At 47.5% G+C, this 17,089-nt stretch overlaps 1 long non-coding RNA gene across 1 annotated transcript in view; it reads right to left on the bottom strand.

Moving 5' to 3' along the window:
• The window catches only part of LOC144296066 (uncharacterized), a 33,708-nt gene that overhangs the window by 1,166 nt on the left and 15,453 nt on the right, over positions 1–17,089 (bottom strand). The window lies entirely within an intron of this gene.

Raw genomic sequence — 17,089 nt, 5'->3', positions numbered from 1 at the left:
GTTGTTGGAACTTGAGAAGCTCGTTCTAAATTTATATAGAAATGACACGAACCAAAAATAGCCAAAATATCCTTGAAGAAGTATTAGAAGAAAGTGGGAAGATTGAATCTACAACTTCAAACTTATTATAAAACTCTAATAATTCTGATAATATGTTATTGGCAAGACTGGCTATATAATTTGCAGGACCCATTGCAAAATAAATATGCAGGATCTCTTGTTAAAAAATTATTAAGAATTTCAAGACAGCAAATAGGAGAATTTAAAATCAAGTGCAGACCACTTCTGAACATGGGTCCCTGTGTGGCTGCATAGGTTGCAAACCCACAAATTTAGTACTGGTTATTGCCTCAAAAATATAAAAGAAACCAATAGATTAGAACAGGGAGCCCAGAAACAGGCCCAGGCATATAAACTCATTTGACTTATGACCAAAGGTGGCACTGCAGAGCAGTGTAGACACTTATCCAAGTGGAAAAAAGTGTAAACTTAAAAAAGATGAAAAATCCTTTAGAAGAGAGGAACCTGACACCTGCTATAACATGGATGAACCTGGAGAACATTACGCTGAGTAAAATAAGCCAGTCACAAAAAGACAGATATTGTATGGTTCCACTTACATGAGTCACCTAGAATAGTCAAACTCATAGAGATGGGAGGTAGAATGGGAGTTACCAGGGGGCTGGAGGTGGAGGGAGGATGGGAGTGGGGGGGAATGGGAAATTAGTTATTATTATTCAATGGGTAAAGATTTCCATTTGGGAAGATGAAAAAGCTCTGGAAGTGGATAAACATGTAGGTTGTTGAACAATGTGAATGAACCTAATGCCACTGAATTGTGCATTTAAAATGACGTTAATGGTAAATTTTATGATATGTATATCTTAACACAAGTTTTAAAAAGGTGAAAAGCAAACAATATAGCACAGAAGAAAGTACAGAAGAATAGCTTCATTATCTTGGCTTAGAGAAAGTTCTCTTAAACAAGATCCAAAAAGCACTAACAGTAACAGAAATGTTGGATTATTTTGATTTATTAGAATTAAGAAGCTTTTCTTCATCAAATGATATCATCAAGAGAGTAAAACATTAAGTCAGAGAGTGAAAGAAGATATTTGCAACATTCGTAACTGGCAAAAGTCTCATACCCAGAATATATAAAGTACACCTAAAAATCAGTAAGAAAAGAGAGAACAGCGAGTGAAATGAAAAATGGGCAAAATGTTTGAACAGGCACTTCAAAAGCAAGGATATCCAAATAGTAAACATATAAGTGTTCCTTCACCATGCAAATTAAAATCACAGTGAGCTAGCTCCATATACCAGTAAGACTGATCATACCATGTGTTGGTAAGTATGTGAAGTCCCAGCAACTCATAACACTGCTGAAGGTATAATCACTTTGGAGAAATGGTGTGTCAGAGTCTCTGAAAGTTGAAGATTTGCACACCCATGAGCCTGGAATTCCACTAGGGGCTACATACCTACAAGTATGTGTGTGTATTGCAGCCAAATGCATATACAAATATGTTGCTAGCAATATTTGATCATAGTGCCTGCTATGGGCTCACTGTTTTTGTCTCCCAAATCCTTATGTTAAAACCCTAATCCCCAATGTGATGCTATTTGGAGATAAGGCTTTTGGGAGGTGATTAGGTCATAAGGGTGGAGCCTACGTGTGGGATTAGTGCTCTTACACAAAATGAGGGGAGAGCTTGCTTTTCCTCCCTCTCCTCCCTCTGCCAGGTGAGATCACAGGGTAAAAGACAGACACTCCTCTACAAATCAGGATGATGGCTCTCACTAGAACCCCACTGCAGGCACTCTGGTCCCAGACATCCCACCTCCAAAACTGTCCAAATAAATATTTGTTTTTTGAGCCACCACGTCTATGGTTTGTTTTTTAAATTTTATTTTATTTATTCATGAGAGACACACACAGAAAGGCAGAGACATAGGCAGAGGGAGAAGTAGGCTCCCTGCAGGGAGCCCAATGAGGGACTAGATTTCAGGACCCTGAGGATCATGCCCCGAGCTGAAGGCAGAGGCTCAACCACTAAGCCAACCCATGCATCCCTATAGTTTTTTTGTTATAGCAGCCTGAACTGAGATAGTCCCCAAATGGGAACAATGGAAATGTCTACCCATAGTGTAATGGACTAAAAAAAAGTGTATACTCACACAACAGATTTTATACAGCAGAAACAAAATGAACTACAGATGCATGCAGCAACATGGTTAGATCTTTAAAAGCATGTGATATTGAGAAAAAGAAGTTAGCTCTATCTAACATCATATATACCCTGCATGAATCCACCGATACACATTTCACAGACATGAAGATCTCACGCTTATAAGAGTTCCTGCATTTGCAGCAAACTATGATGCAGGTTCAGGTATAAATCTTCCTGGGAATGCCAGGTAGTGGAGATCCTAGGAAGAGGCCTAGGAAGGATTGGGATGCATTAGATCTGAGTGGTAGCTACAAAGGGATTTGCTTTGCGATAACTTGCTAAGTTGAATATTTATACTCTAAACATTTTCTGGATTGTATTTCACAATCAGTAGGAAAAATAGAAAAGAGGAGAGAGATTAGGACAAGCATGAAAGCCTTTTCATGTACTTTTGCTGAAAAAGGAATTATCGTGGAGGAGGAATTGGAATGGGACTGTTTCCCCCCTGGTTCTTTTGTGTATTTAATAACCTCTTGCCTTGTCCTCACCCTTTGTCCTCATGCTCTTCCCAGGAGCTCCTGCTCTGACCAGGAAGACCCTCTTGACCACTGCTCATGGTTGCTTCCCAGGCAGCAGTGCCCTCTGATCTACACAAAAGGCCTGGACCAGACTCGGTTCTTTTCTTTAGGGGATGTGTTTTCCTGCTTCTTTGTATGCAAGGTCATTTTAAAGATTTTATTTATTTATTTGAGGGATGGGTGGTGCGGGGTACAGAGGGAGAGGGACAGGCAGGCTCTCTGCTGAGCAGGGAGCTCGATACGGGGCTCAACCCCAGGACCCTGAGGTCATGACCCAAGCAGAAGGCAGATGCTTAACCACCTGAGTCCCCAGGCGCCACTGTATGCAGAGTCAGTTTAATTGGCTGCCAGGTATTGTGACTTTTACCGTGTCGATGCTTGATATATTTTTTTTTTATTCTTGCAAATATTCTTAAGCTCATTTTTGTGATGCAATTAGGTTACTTGGAAGTCCTTTGGCCTTTTTGCGTCTTGCTTTTATGATGTGTCAGGTGGGTTTGGTGCTGTGCTCAGTCTAGGCAAATCTCTGAGTGTTCTAGCCAGTGTCTGGTGGATCCTGGGTGGTGGGGGCCCAGGGTGGGCAGCAGGCACAGCTGCCTTCCCCCTTAGGGTGGGCTTCCTAGGCTGAACTCTGGAGCGGATCTCCTGCAGATTGCCAGGGCTCTGTCTCGGCAGTAGTCTCTTCTCTGGTCCTCTGTCCTTGGTCTCCCTGGACTTCCAGTCCCATCTCCTGAATGAAGGGAGTCCTCTCTATTCTGCTCTGCACCCCTAATGCTCTCAGGCAGTGAGTGGCCTATGGTGGGGCTGACCTCCTCTGTTTTCCACCTCCCGAGACCACCGTCCTTCCTTGCCAGAAGCTGTCACTCATCTGGCTTGTCTGGTCGTGTTATAACTTTAAGAAGAAGGGTAAATCTGGCCTCACTACCCCACCCTGGGTGGGAGGGGAAGGCCCAGAGGGTTGCTTTAAAAATGGGAGTAATGACAACATGTCCCCAGATGGGGTGATGTGGTAGAAACAAAGAGCTGAGGATGCAGAGGAGGGAGAGTCGGGGAGGAGGTCCCTGGGTGGAGAGTGGGGGGAATGGGTGCCCCAGTGGAGCTAGGCTGAACCCTGTGGTGGGACCTCCCACTCTTGGGACAGGAGGGAAGGCTCTGGGCACAGGGCAGGCAGATGGAGCTCTCAGGGAGGAGGAGGCCGGAAGAGAGAGCAGATGGCCAGGGCAGAGGAGAGCTGGTTGGACCAGGGGAACCTATGTTGATGCCCAGCAGCACAGAGGCCCAGAGGCCCATGTGATAGGGAGCACAGTTCTAACGCCACTCTGGGATTCAGGCTCCAGGCTGCCTGCCGCATGGGGCCCAAGGCAGGGGACCAGGTCCTGCACACATGATCACCAGGGAATTACAGTTCCCTGGCCTCACCCTATTGAAATTCACCTTCAGAACACTTCTGTCAAAAGCACCAGTTTTCTCAGGGCCGATGCTGGGCGAATGTGTCTGGGGCCTGCCCTGCTGGTGTGCTTGGGCCTGGTACCCCCAGAGCCTCCCTGTTTAACTGGCCTGAGAACAACCCATTTGTTTGGGAAAAGCCAGAAAACCTCAGCCAGTATCTGTGTCCTGAAATTCTCACAAACAATGTGTCCGGACTGAGGAACAGGAGCCTCTGCTGGGAAAGTCGAAGTGACCTCAGCAACCATGCTGTCAGCATCCACAGACCATTCACGGAAACAGTTTGAATGGAGCCACTTCTCTCCCCTTTTCTGGGCCCTTCATTAGAAGGCTGTCTTGCAGAAGCCAGAGGATAGGACCCCCAGGGCGTCCGGCCTCCCTGCTGCTGCTGGTAGCTTGGCTTCTGGTGACTGGATGCTTCCATGACCTGGGGAAGGGCCCAGCCTGTGTCCCAGCCTTTCCTCCCCTGGGACCCATGTGTCCAGGCCACCTCTCTCTCTAGACCACAAAGGGGCCCACTCACCCCTCATCAGGCCAGGCTGACCCCAGGTCCTCTCAAGATTTCCCTCGGCCTGAGCACAGCACGGGGCTGTGGAATGCCCACCTTTTCTTCTCCTCCCCTGGTGCAGCCTGCGAGCTCCAAAGGCAGGGCCTCTGAAAGCCCCGGTGAATGTCAGCTCAGGCACACCCGCACTGGGCACTCAGCCTGTAAGTTCTTCCTGAGCCCTTGGTCTGGTGGCGCCCCTGTCCCTGCGTGGTTGGAGGAGGGCCAAATCCCTCTGACTCCCGGGTTCCGAGCAGCAGACCCTGGCCAGTCCTGGCAGCCTCGCCATGGCCACCCCTGTGCTCTTTGTCCCTTGCACAGGGCTGCTTTCTGCCACGCTCTGGCTCTGAGGTGATGTCCACCATGCAGGGTCCCCTGACCCCAGATCACCCAGAGACATAGCACATTTCTTTTTTGAGCACCTGCTGTATACTGGAAAGGTTCTGTAGGACAACTGACTAGTCCTACTCTGGAGAGATTACCATCTGCGGGGTGTGAGAAGCATGTTACCATCACGACGGTTGGTACACACAGCGTCCAGGATGCTGACAGGGCCAGTGGTACTGTGTGCCAGGCTCACACTTCATAGCCATGATCTCGTCTCAGCTGGCAACTCTGATTATCCCCATTCTCCAGATGGGGGAAGGAGGCACAGGGATTTAGTGACTTGCTCAGGCTCACATGGCTGGACCTGTAGCTGCTGACATAGTACAATGCCAGATCGGGACGCCTGGGTGGCTCAGTGGTGGAGCACCTTCCTTCAGGGTGTGATCCTGGGGTCCTGGAATCGAGTCTTGCATCAGGCTCTTCACAGAGAGCCTGCTTCTCCCTCTGCCTGTGTCTCTGTGTCTCTCATGAATAAATAAATAAAATCTTTAAAAATGAAATAAAATGCCAGATTAGTGACAGCAACAGAAAGGTTAAGAAGGCGCATAGAGGAGGTGGTGTTGAGCTGGGGATGAGCAGGACTTGCAAGGAGGACAGGAAGGCAGGAGAGACAACAAAATGCACAGACCAAGGGACCTACAGATCGGAGAGCTCACCGCTCTGAGCCTGGACCTGGGGCTGGAGGGCTGGAGAGCAGCGGATGCCGCTGGCTGGGGAAGGATTGGGTCCTGTGGGTAGGCCATCAAGGGTCACGACAGCATGGAAGGGACTTCTGAATCAGGGAGTGACATGCCCAGAGCTACCCTGGTTCCACAGGGCTGGCTCTGCGGGGGCCTGAAGCTGGTTCTAACCAGAAATCAAAACCAGGCTTGCTGGTGAGTCAGTAGCCGGGAACACACACAGCAGCAGGCTGCTCCCCCAGCCCTGCAGACTGGGCAGCCGCCCACGCCTCCCTGAGCGGGGACCACAGCCGGGGACCAGGGTAGCAGCCTCGCTCACTGGGCTGCCCGCTTCCAACCCAAATGCCGTCAAGCAGCCGTGGGCGGGTGCCTTCCTGCGGGGTCCGCCCTCCCTGCTGTGTCTCCACAGTAGATGCTCTGGTCCCGTGGGGGGTCAGGGAGGGGGCACTGGCCAAAGCTACGTCTGAACTCTTGTTCAAAACCACAGTCGGGGCGGGCTTGTCGGAAAATATGCCTTTCCTTGAGACAGCGAGGCCCTGCCTCTTTGAATCAGCCTGGCCACTTCCTTCCTGTGTGTATCTTACGCACCCGAGGGCCAGGGTGGGTTCAGGGTGTGTGTTGTCACTTCTTTCAAGTTTTAAGTTCACATTTTGTTTCTTTGTGAGTCGTAGGCTGGAGGGTGGGGTTGGCTTTAAGGGGCCTTTGTCACTGGAAAGGACACTGGGGACGCCTTGGGCTTTCTCTGAAAGTTGAAACCCTCTGGCTGTGATGTGACAAGGAAGAAAAGGCTCCTTGGGGCACCGCCCCCTTCACTGTGGTAGTGAGCTTAGTCTCAAAAGGGCCTCAAGAGGCACAGAGGACCTCAGAGGTTAGGGGATGAGGGACCAGGGGAGCTGAGGTACTTGCCAAGGTTTCCCGCTTCCAAGTCCAAGCTCTCCCCTGGACATCACAGGCAGTGGTCAGCCGCCTGATGCCTGTGGCAGGTGGGGGCACGGTCTCCAGCCCCAGACCTTCAGAGCCCGCCCTAAATACATCTCTCGTGCATTTCCTGAGGAGTCAGGGGAACTTGGGCTTGCTAGGTTTTCTTTCTTTTTTAGGTAGACAGAATGCAGGACTTGCTCAGACTTCTTGGGCTGTGACTCACAGCCGATGGTACAACTTACATGGCAACTCCATACGCACATGTAGATGCACGTTTACACATGTATGTATATATGCAAGTACATGTATGTGCACATGCGTATCTATAATGGATACAATTTTCATAAAAACACTGATCCTATGTATGACACACTCACCTCACATATGCTACCCTCACAGTTTCCTATGTGTGCATACATGTATAGATGCGACTTTTACAACTCTCATTCTACGCCAAGCGTGGCACACTCTGCATGGAACACGCTCTCATTTTCAACTGATCGTGCCCCCCCCCCCCCCCCGCCACTAAGCTTATGTCCACACATTAGTGGGTCTGATGTTTGGCAGACACTGGAAATAAAGGAGTTGTGTGTCACGGTTGGGGGCCCCCATAGTCCTGGCACTCGGTCGGAGCTCAGCTGATTGTGTTTATCAGACACCTTTTGCGGTAGGCAGCACAGAGCTTGGAGGTGCTTGTATCTAATTCTCTTGGGAACTTCAGGCCTGGGGGGACTCTCCCAGCCCCCTGGCCAGGCCATTGTGGGGTTGCAGTGGAGCGAGACAGTATCAGTTCACCCAGGCACCTGCCAGGCTCTGGAGGTTCCGTTCAGGGAGACCTGGTAGAGGGCTGCTGCCACTCCCTATGGCTATGCGGTCCCTCTATTTCACTTCAGGTGACAGTGTTACTGGTCTGGGAAAGAACCGGAGGAGTCCCTTTTAATAGCCACTACCCTGCAGGCACTTTGGGCAGAGATGGAGCTGAATATCTGGCCTCCACCCTCCCTGAGCTCAGCCTGCCCAGGTGGTGGGGACCTTAGCTTCAAGCCTGCCATACGCCAGGGCTTCTGATGGGTTATGTAACCATGTGGGGGGTGGGGGGGACATAGTGCAGGCTGCTGGCCCAGTTAGGCCAGCTCTGTGGGTCACCAGCCCTGGTTCCCAGGGCCATCTGTGGTATACTGGTTTTCCCCTGAGCCCTTTCATGCATTGTGGGCAAGGCAAGAGGAGGTGAATGTTTGTCACCTTTCCATGGAAAGACAGTCACAGGACCAGGTTAGAGACATACCCCAGCAGTTTAATACCACCAGGGCTGCTGTGAGGTTCCACACATCATTGCCCAGAGTGAATGCCTGGCAGGGGAACGAATCTTGGAGTGCTGGTCCAAGGGGCCTGGAGGGTGACCAGGGTGGGGAATATGGGTGGGGTAGCTTAGGTGCCTCTTCTCTCTCTTGCTTCACTCTCTTGGGGTTTGCTCTGGGTGCCCCTGCAGCCCTCTCGGAGGGGGGTGCTGCTGGCCTAAAGGATGCTTCAAAGTCCTAGTGTCTGTGGGATGCAGGCAGGCAGAGATACGTCCCAGGAAACAGCCAGCAAGAGGCAAGCTCTGGGATTCCCCCATTCACCTTAGCCTCTCTCCCTGCAGATTTAGTAAATAAAAATACAAGATGCCCAGTTATATCTGAATTTTAAAGGAACAATGAACAAAGTTTTAGTATAGCATATCTCCAGTGTCCCCTGGGTGTCCTGACTTTTATCTGGCAATACTACCATCTAGACCTTGGGCTCTGTGGTTGGGCCTTTCCATCTGAAGCCTGCAGGGGCTGGGGGCTGAGGCTGTAGGCCCGGGACAGCCAGGATAGGCCACCAGGCAGCAGAGCCCAGGTGCAGAGATCAGACATGAGAAGACCAAGCCAGTGGAGTGAGAGCCTGCAGGCCTTCAAAGGAGCCTGAAGGGTTAAGCTCTGTGAGCAGCAGAGAGCCCATAAGCCCTCATGTTGGTATGTCATGATTTCCTGTGGCCTTCTAGGAAATACCCTCTACCCGTGCTTGCTGCAAAAGGTCTTTGTTTCCCCAAACCCTCTTTCCCACTAGCATCCTGATCCTGCAATAGGGCATTGGTCACCAGGTGCTCTCTGCGGGAGGGAAGGGGCCGGGAGCAGAAGACTTTCAGCAGCTGATCCCTGTGCACTCTGTACCAGAGGGGATGGGGCTCTCTAGTTGTCTTGGGGGGCACCTTATTTTGTCACATCCTGACCTCTAGAACCTCAGGACAGGAGAATGATGGAAAAGGGAAGATTGGGTGTAGGAGGGAAATCCCAGGGATAGGCACAACACTGATAGAAAGGTCTGTCTTTCCTGCTCCCACACTGGGGCCAGGTAACCTGCTTTTTTTCACTAACAAGTTGACCTTAGAAAAAAGGAGAGCCCCTCAAATCCTAGCCTCAGCAGAAGGAGGGACTCTAGTGGTGCTGCCCAGTTTAAAGGAATTCTGTGTTGGGGTCTGCAGCCAAAGGCCCTTTAGTGATTGTATTATTCAGGATTTTTTTCATTTGCAATTGCTTGAAGGTACAGTCCAAATTAGTGGCAACAGAAAAAGGAAATATATTGGCTTTGTTACTGGGTGGTTAGCTTCAGGTATAGTTGGATCCAAGAGCTCAAATTGTATCCATAGTCTATTCGATTTTAATCTCCCTGTGTATGTGTGTGTGTGTGTCTGTCTGTCTGTCTCTCTTTCTCTCACTCTCCATAGCTGACAATCGATCGAGAGCTTCAAGTGTAGACCAACTAGAGCTTTCAGAGTAGAGAGCTCAAGACAAAGTCCTTGAGGCCGCTCTGACTTCCCCCTGGGTTAGGTGCCCAGCCCTGGATTGATCCCGTGGCTGGGGAGGCAGAGCTCTGGCCAGTCCGGGGTCACGAGCCCACTCCTAGGAGGGTAGGAGGTCCATATACTAATGGGGAAGGGGAGGTCTCAAGGGCAGCTGTGAACCCCTGCAGGTTCACTCTCATGCAAAATCCTTTGCTTACCACCTAGTGCATGTGTTTCTAACAGGAACCTCAACAGGGAGGGGGGCGGTTTGTCTGAGGGTGGATTCAGCTAGTCTTTTACACAAAACTGTGTTAATACGACTTCCAAGGCAATCACAAGACTACAATTATTCAAGCGACAGCTGATTTGGGCATAGCCTTGGGTACCAAGCTAGCTACCTACCGAAACAGAGTGTAGGCAGAGCTGGCCCTTGGACCTCGGGCCCTCTGATACTGGAGACACTGGAAAGGCTGCCCCATGTGATTCTCTCCTCCCAGGCGTGTGGGAGATGACACCTCTGGTCCCTCCCAGTCAGTGGGGTCATGTGACTGGGTCTGACAGTGCATTGTGAGCAGAAGGGTCATCTGTTATATTCAGGGGGAAGCATTTTCTGGCCAGTCTGATTCTCTGGGCCCCTGTTCCCTACTGTGATGACCAGCTGGGAGGTCTAGGTGGATACAGAGCCACAGAAGGAGAGCAGCTTGGATCCCCAACTAACACCTGGACGATTGATGGGTTTTCAGAGCGTTTCTCAGATCTGAACTGTACTGTGTGTGAGGGAGAAATAAACCTTCGCCATGCTCAGACTTGAAAATTTGGGGCAGGGATCCCTGGGTGGCGCAGCGGTTTGGCGCCTGCCTTTGGCCCAGGGCGCGATCCTGGAGACCCGGGATCGAATCCCACGTCGGGCTCCCGGTGCATGGAGCCTGCTTCTCCCTCTGCCTGTGTCTCTGCCTCTCTCTCTCTCTCTGTGTGACTATCATAAATAAAAATTAAAAAAAAAATTTGGGGCAGTCTGTTGCTGCAGCATACGGTGCCTTCTCTGGACAAATACACCTTGGTATATTTTCTTGGCAATTTTCAGGCCTTGCTTTCCAGCGCGATGCCCCCCCCCCCCCCCCCATCTATTGGTCCTTAGTCTCTTGGGATCTACAACCCTGCCTTCCTTCTCTATCAAATATTCCTGGGCTAGCTGACAGAGGCCCTAACTGGAGTTAATGGCTTATGTGGGTTAATGTTGCCCACCATTCTCTTTTCCTTAAATTATAACCTAATTGAGCCTACTCCCGGGGCCAGGGCCAGGGCCTTCTCCCCAGAGCCCGCGTGCGGCCGTGCGGATCCCCCTCACACCCCGGCCCGGGACCTCTCCCAGTGCCCGCCCCCCGCCCCCCCCTCGCCCGCCTGCCTCGTCCTCGCCGCAGGCTGCACCGGCTGCCTCCCCCGCTCCCCCCGCAGTGGGGGCCCTGAGGGCAGGTGGGGCCGCGCAGCTCAGCTCGGGGCCTGCGACCTGCTTCCGCAGAACCTCGACGCCGTCCCGCGGGCAGAGTCCCGCCCCACCCGGTCGGGAACGCCCTGAACCGCGCGCACACGCGGTGCCCCTCCGGCCGGCGGGCGACCCGGGGGCCTTTCACCATCTGGGGAAGGGGGAACCGCCCCGCGGAGCGAGCGGAAAGCGCGAGTCCGAGAGCCGCGCGGCCGCCAGGTCCCGGGACCTGCCCCCGAGGGCGGCGCCTGCGGCTGCCGGAGACGCCCTGGGCGCGCGGCGGGTCGTGCCCCTCCTCGCCCGCGCTTCCCGCCCCAGCTCCCGCATCGCGCAGGCCTTGGCTTTACCCAGAACCTATGTTTAAGCCTGGAGCTGGCCAGAGACCCGTTTTGCAAAGAAAGGTCCTTAATTTTTTTTTTTTAATTTTTATTTATTTATAATAGTCACACACACACACACACACACACACACACACACACACACACACACAGAGGCAGAGACAGGCAGAGGGAGAAGCAGGCTCCATGCACCGGGAGCCCGACGTGGGATTCGATCCCAGGTCTCCAGGATCGCGCCCTGGGCCAAAGGCAGGCGCCAAACCGCTGCACCACCCAGGGATCCCAGAAGGGCCTTAATTTTAAGAAGAGGTGTAGGAGTAGAAGAAAAAGCGAGGCACATCAGTGCAGGGACCACACTGACCACAGAAAACCCTTGGTGTCTTTTCAGTGCTCCAGGGCCAGGGCGGCTGATTCACAGGTAACACCACTGGCTGAATACTTGGATGTTGGTGACGAAGATGCCAACGCTGTCTGCTGCTTGAGCACCTACTGTGTGCCAGGCCCTTTGCCAACCACTTTACCTACATCCTCTGTCCTGACAGCAGCCACAGGGGTATAGTTATTATCCCAACAACACCTTAAAAAAATTTCATTTATTTATTTATTCATAAGAGACACACACAGAGAAGGGCAGAGACACAGGCAGAGGGAGAAGCAGGCTCCATGCAGGGAGCCAGACACGGGACTGGATCCTGGAATGCCAGGATCCCTTCCCTCAGCCAAAGGCAGACACTTAACTGCTGAGCCACCCAGGCATCCCCCAACAACATCTTTTTAAACTGAAGTATGAGGGATGTCAGTCTTAGGTCCTCGGGTAGCAGGAGATTTAGCTTTGCTTGTCTCCAATTTCGTCCTTCATAGACCTTCTCAGTCATGATGGCTGTGAGCAAGCCACCCCAAAACTTAGTGGCTTCACAAAACAACATTAATTTTGCTTATGAATGTGTATCCCCCTGGGGTCTCAACTGGGAGACCTGTTTTAAAGATCCCACCTGCCCAGAACCTTCTCTGCCCATGGCTACGTGGGCCTGGCTTTTGAGGCTCTTGCTGGCTGCCAGGGCCTCCACAGCCCTTTCTGTGTTGGATCATGCTGTGCCCTTAACCCTGGAGGGGGCTGGGATCAGGAGCCTGAGATCCACAAAGAACATATGAGCAAATCCAAGTCACCCCAAATTACTCAGTGGTTACATTAGCTAGAGGGCAGACTTAGAAACTGGACAGATTGGTACCAGGGGCTTCTTCACAACATGCTTGCTTTGAAGGGCTCATGGCCTTGGTGTGAGGCCCTGGTCTACAGTGTTCTGATTTACATTCAATCTCAAACAATCCCAGCTGGCCTCCCAGAGGGGGAAGAAGAGGCAAGGCTCAGAGAAGCCCTGCTGGATGCCAACAGCTGGGAGGGGAACCCCAAGGTCCCAACACCCACCTGCCCGTGATGAGTCTCTCCATAGACTCGATTTATCTAGACTTGATTTTTTTTTGCTTCTAATTCATTTACTTTTGTTTGCATTTTTATGTGTGTGTGTTTAAAAACATAGTCCTCACATTTTATTTTCCTTTTTCTAATTTCTTATGTTGATGACTCATCTCGTTTACATTAATTCCTTCTTGCTTTGTAATGAAAGCAGGCTGTAGCTGTTCCTCTGTTTTGCTGGGTAGTGTTCTCATCATTCTTGTCTATGTAATTGCAGTTAGGATCTCTTCTGTTACTTCACATTCACTTAGGAGGGTATTTTTAAGTTTCAAGTGGTATGTAAATCATACCACTGTAAATCACAGTGCATTTAAAAAATTAAGCTGCAGTCATTAACTTGTACATTTATTGCATTGAGGTTTTAGACTCTCGATAAACTTTCTGCTTTTTAGTATTTATTGAGCTTTTCTCTGTGGTCCAATAAGTAATCAATGTTTATAAATATTTCTTGGATGCTGGGAAGGAAAGAGGTTTGTTTTTATATAAAATTTGATGTGGACATGGGTCACAGGCCATTAGCCTATGACCACAACATAATATGCATATTCGTCTTATGCCCAAATTATACTCAAATCATGAAGGTACACCTGCTCCCATGTCCCACCCACTGACAAGGGCAGGACCTCCACTGAACATGGCCCCATGTTTCCTCATGGGAGTGGAAAGAGTGCAGGGCACTTGCCTGGCCCTAAGCCACACTTTGTCATCTGAGCCCAGCAGAAGTCCTTTTGTGCTCCAGTTGGACTCTGAGACTTTTTCCTCAAGGGATGGGTGGCCTCTGGCTGTCACTCCACGGCCCAGAAATGTACCAGATTTGATCAGGAAAATTTTATTATTTAGTTGCAGTCTTCACTTCTAACTTCAGGAGCTCAAACCCAGTCCCAGGAACCCAAGAAGGAGCATCTTCGGCCTTGCTGTCTCTTCTACCCCATCCACTCACCAGCTTCCCCAAAGGATTCCTGGTCCCCCAAATAGACTCCTCTACTTTAACAAAAGTTCACATAACAATTGCTATTGTGTGCATGAAGCACATGCCACACCTTGGCTTTAATTGTGTCTCTTAAAACAGCACGTGGCTCCATCTTGTTTTTTTTTTTTTTTTTTTAATTAAACTAATAGTTTATGTCCCGTTACAGAGGTATTTGACCTATCTACATTTATCATTATAACTGATACCTTTAGTCTTACTTTCACTATTTTGTTTCATGCTTTCTGATTTTTATGTTTTCTTGCTCTTTCTTTTGCTTTCTGTGTTCATTACCTGGGTTTTGTTATCTTTGGTTGCTGTCTTTGGTGGTTACCTTCTCCTGTGTTTTGGAAAGTCTTCTCTGCTTTTTATTTTTCTCTCTGTAGGTAGGGTTCTTTTAGATTATTACCTATATCCATAAGGGTACATTTCGAAAAAATGTCTCGTCACCGATCTCTTATCCACTTACTTCTTGGCCCTTACTAGAGTAAACTGGTGTATACATCTAGATGGTTGGCATGGAACATTATTAGTTAAGTATTTTGGTCTCAAGAAGAATTTTTAGTATTCATATTCAATTCTGTAATTAGACTCATAGGGATGATTTAGGTTGACCTCGTCTTATAACTGGTTTATGTGCTTATTGCCAATCTTGACACCCTATTTTTCTCATGTTTTTAAAACATTAAATTGCTTTTTACCTTATTCAACTGGAGCTATACCTACAAGAATTTTTGGTGGTATGTTTTCTGAGAAAGCACTTCTGTTTTGCTTTTGCACATGAGATACAATGTAGTTAATCATATAATTTCTTATAGATTGAATGTTTGCAACCCTCCAAATCCATATGTTGAAACCTAACTTCCAGTGTAATGGTATTAGGAGATGGGGCTTTTGGGAGGTGATGAAGTGGAGCCCTCATTAGTAGGACTAGTGTCCTTACAAAAGAGACCCCAGAGTTCCCTCACTCCTGCCATGGTAGGACCCAATGAAAATATGGCCATCTGTGACCCAGAAAGCAACCCCTTAGCAGATACTGAATCTGACTTCTAGCCTCCAGAACTGTGAGAATAAAAGGTCGGTCTCTTGTTTAAGCCCTCCAGGCTATGGATTTTTTTTTTTTTTTTTTTACTTAGGTGTAACTCTTTAATTTTTATTTTTTAAATTTAATTTTATCTAAATTCAATTTATTAACATATAGTGTGTTATTAGTTTCAGAGGTAGAGTTCAGTGATTTGTCAGTTGCATATAACACCAAGTGCTCATTACATCACGTGCCCTCCTTAACGCCCAAATGCACCAAGATATTCTTGGGCTATAAGTATTCCTTGAAAATTTTTAGAAATAACATTACTTTTTCTATGTTGTAAAGTCTGAAGCCCAAGGCATTTTAATTTTTTATATGGAGATTGTGTTATTTTTTGTTCCTGCCTAGATATATTGAAGGATCCTAGAGGTGGGAATGTAAAATATACAGCCACTCTGGAAAGCAGTTTGGCAGTTTTTATAAAACTATATGTGCTAGTGTCTTATCAATGTTATTGGTTGTTTTGACTAACCAGCTTTTTGTCTCATTGGTTTTTTTAATTGTTCCTTTATTTTAATTCATTGACCTTAAATACAGCAATTTTACTGATTATTGATACATCATTCACAGGCCCATATAATTCATACATTTATTTATTTTTATTTTTTAAAGATTTTATTTATTTATTAATGAGAGACACAGAGAGAGAGAGAGAGAGAGAGAGAGAGGCAGAGACACAGGCAGAGGGAGAAACAGGCTCCATGCAGGGAGCCTGATGTGGGACTTGATCCCAGGACCCTGGGATCATGCCCTGAGCCAAAGGCAGATGCTCAACAGCTGAGCCACCCAGGCATCCCCAATTCATACATTTAAAGTGTACAATTCAATGCTTTTAGTATATTCACTGAACTGTGTAACTATCAAATGTTCATAAAATTAACATTTTCATTTTATGAAAAATGAAACCCAAAAAAGAAATACTATACCAATGAGCAGTCACACCGTTCTTCCCATACCCCAGCTTAAAGAAAATGGCTAATCTAAAAAAAAAAAAAAAAAAAAGAAAATGGCTAATCTTTTTAGATTTGCTTATTCTTGAATTTCATATAAATAGAATCATACAATATGAGGTCCTTTGTAACTGGTTTCTTCCACTTAGTATAATAATATAAAATTCGTTCATGTTGTATCCTGTATCAGTACTTGATTTTTGTTAGAAAATAATATTCCATTGTATGGACATACCACATTTATTTACATATTCTTTTTTTAAAATTTCATTTACGTATTCTTCAATCAATGGACAGTTAGTTTTTTTCCACTTTTTTTTTTTTGCCTATTATGAATAACATTGTTATGAACATCAGTGTACAAGTTTTTGTGTGGACATATATTTTCATTTCTTGGGGATAGACGCAGGAGTAGAATTGTTGGGCCATAAGGGATCTCTGTTTAAGCGTTTTAAAACCTGCCAGATTATTTTCCAAAGTGGTGACATCATTTTACACTTCTGCCAGCAGCACATCTTTGCCAACACTTGATTTGGCTTTTTAATCCTAGCTCTCGTGAATGTGAAGTGGCATCTCATTGCAGATTTGATTTGTATTTCCCTGATGGTTAATGATGTTGAATATCTTTTCATGTGCTTATTGGCTATCTGCATATTTTCTTTGGTGAAATATCTATGCACGTTCTTTGCCCATTTTTAATGAGGATATCTGTCTTTTTGTTATTAAGCTGTCATGGTTTTTTATGTATTCTAACTATACATACCTTATCAGTATATGATTTGCAATTTCCCCCCTCCTATTCTGTGGATCGTATTCTGACTTTCTTGTTGGTGTTCTTTGAAACACAAAGTATTTAATTTTGGTGAAGTTTGATTTACCTGTTTTTTTCTCTTGTTGCTTTTGCTTTTGCTGTCATATCTACCCTACCCCATCGTACAGAAAATTTATTCCTACTTCCTTGTAAAGGTTTTATAGTCTTAGGTATTTGATTTAGTTCTGTGATTCATTTTGAGTTAAGTTTTGTGTATGATATGAAGAATGGGTCCCCCCTCATTCTTTTGCATGAAGATATATCTAGTTGTCCCAGCATTATTTGTAGAAAAGGCTGTTCTTTTCCCTTTGGAGTTGTCTTGGTACTACTGTCGCAATCTATCATAAATGTAAGGGTTTATTTCTGAATCTAGTTCTATTTCATTGATCTATATGCCTATCCTTTGATCAGTATCACACTGAATTACTGTAGTTTTAGGATCAGAT

This window comes from Canis aureus, chromosome 2 (genome assembly GCF_053574225.1).
Source record: "Canis aureus isolate CA01 chromosome 2, VMU_Caureus_v.1.0, whole genome shotgun sequence".
Classification (NCBI taxonomy): Eukaryota; Metazoa; Chordata; class Mammalia; order Carnivora; family Canidae; genus Canis; species Canis aureus.
Note: the sequence above shows the minus strand (reverse complement) of the source record. Positions and strands in the feature narration are given on the sequence as shown.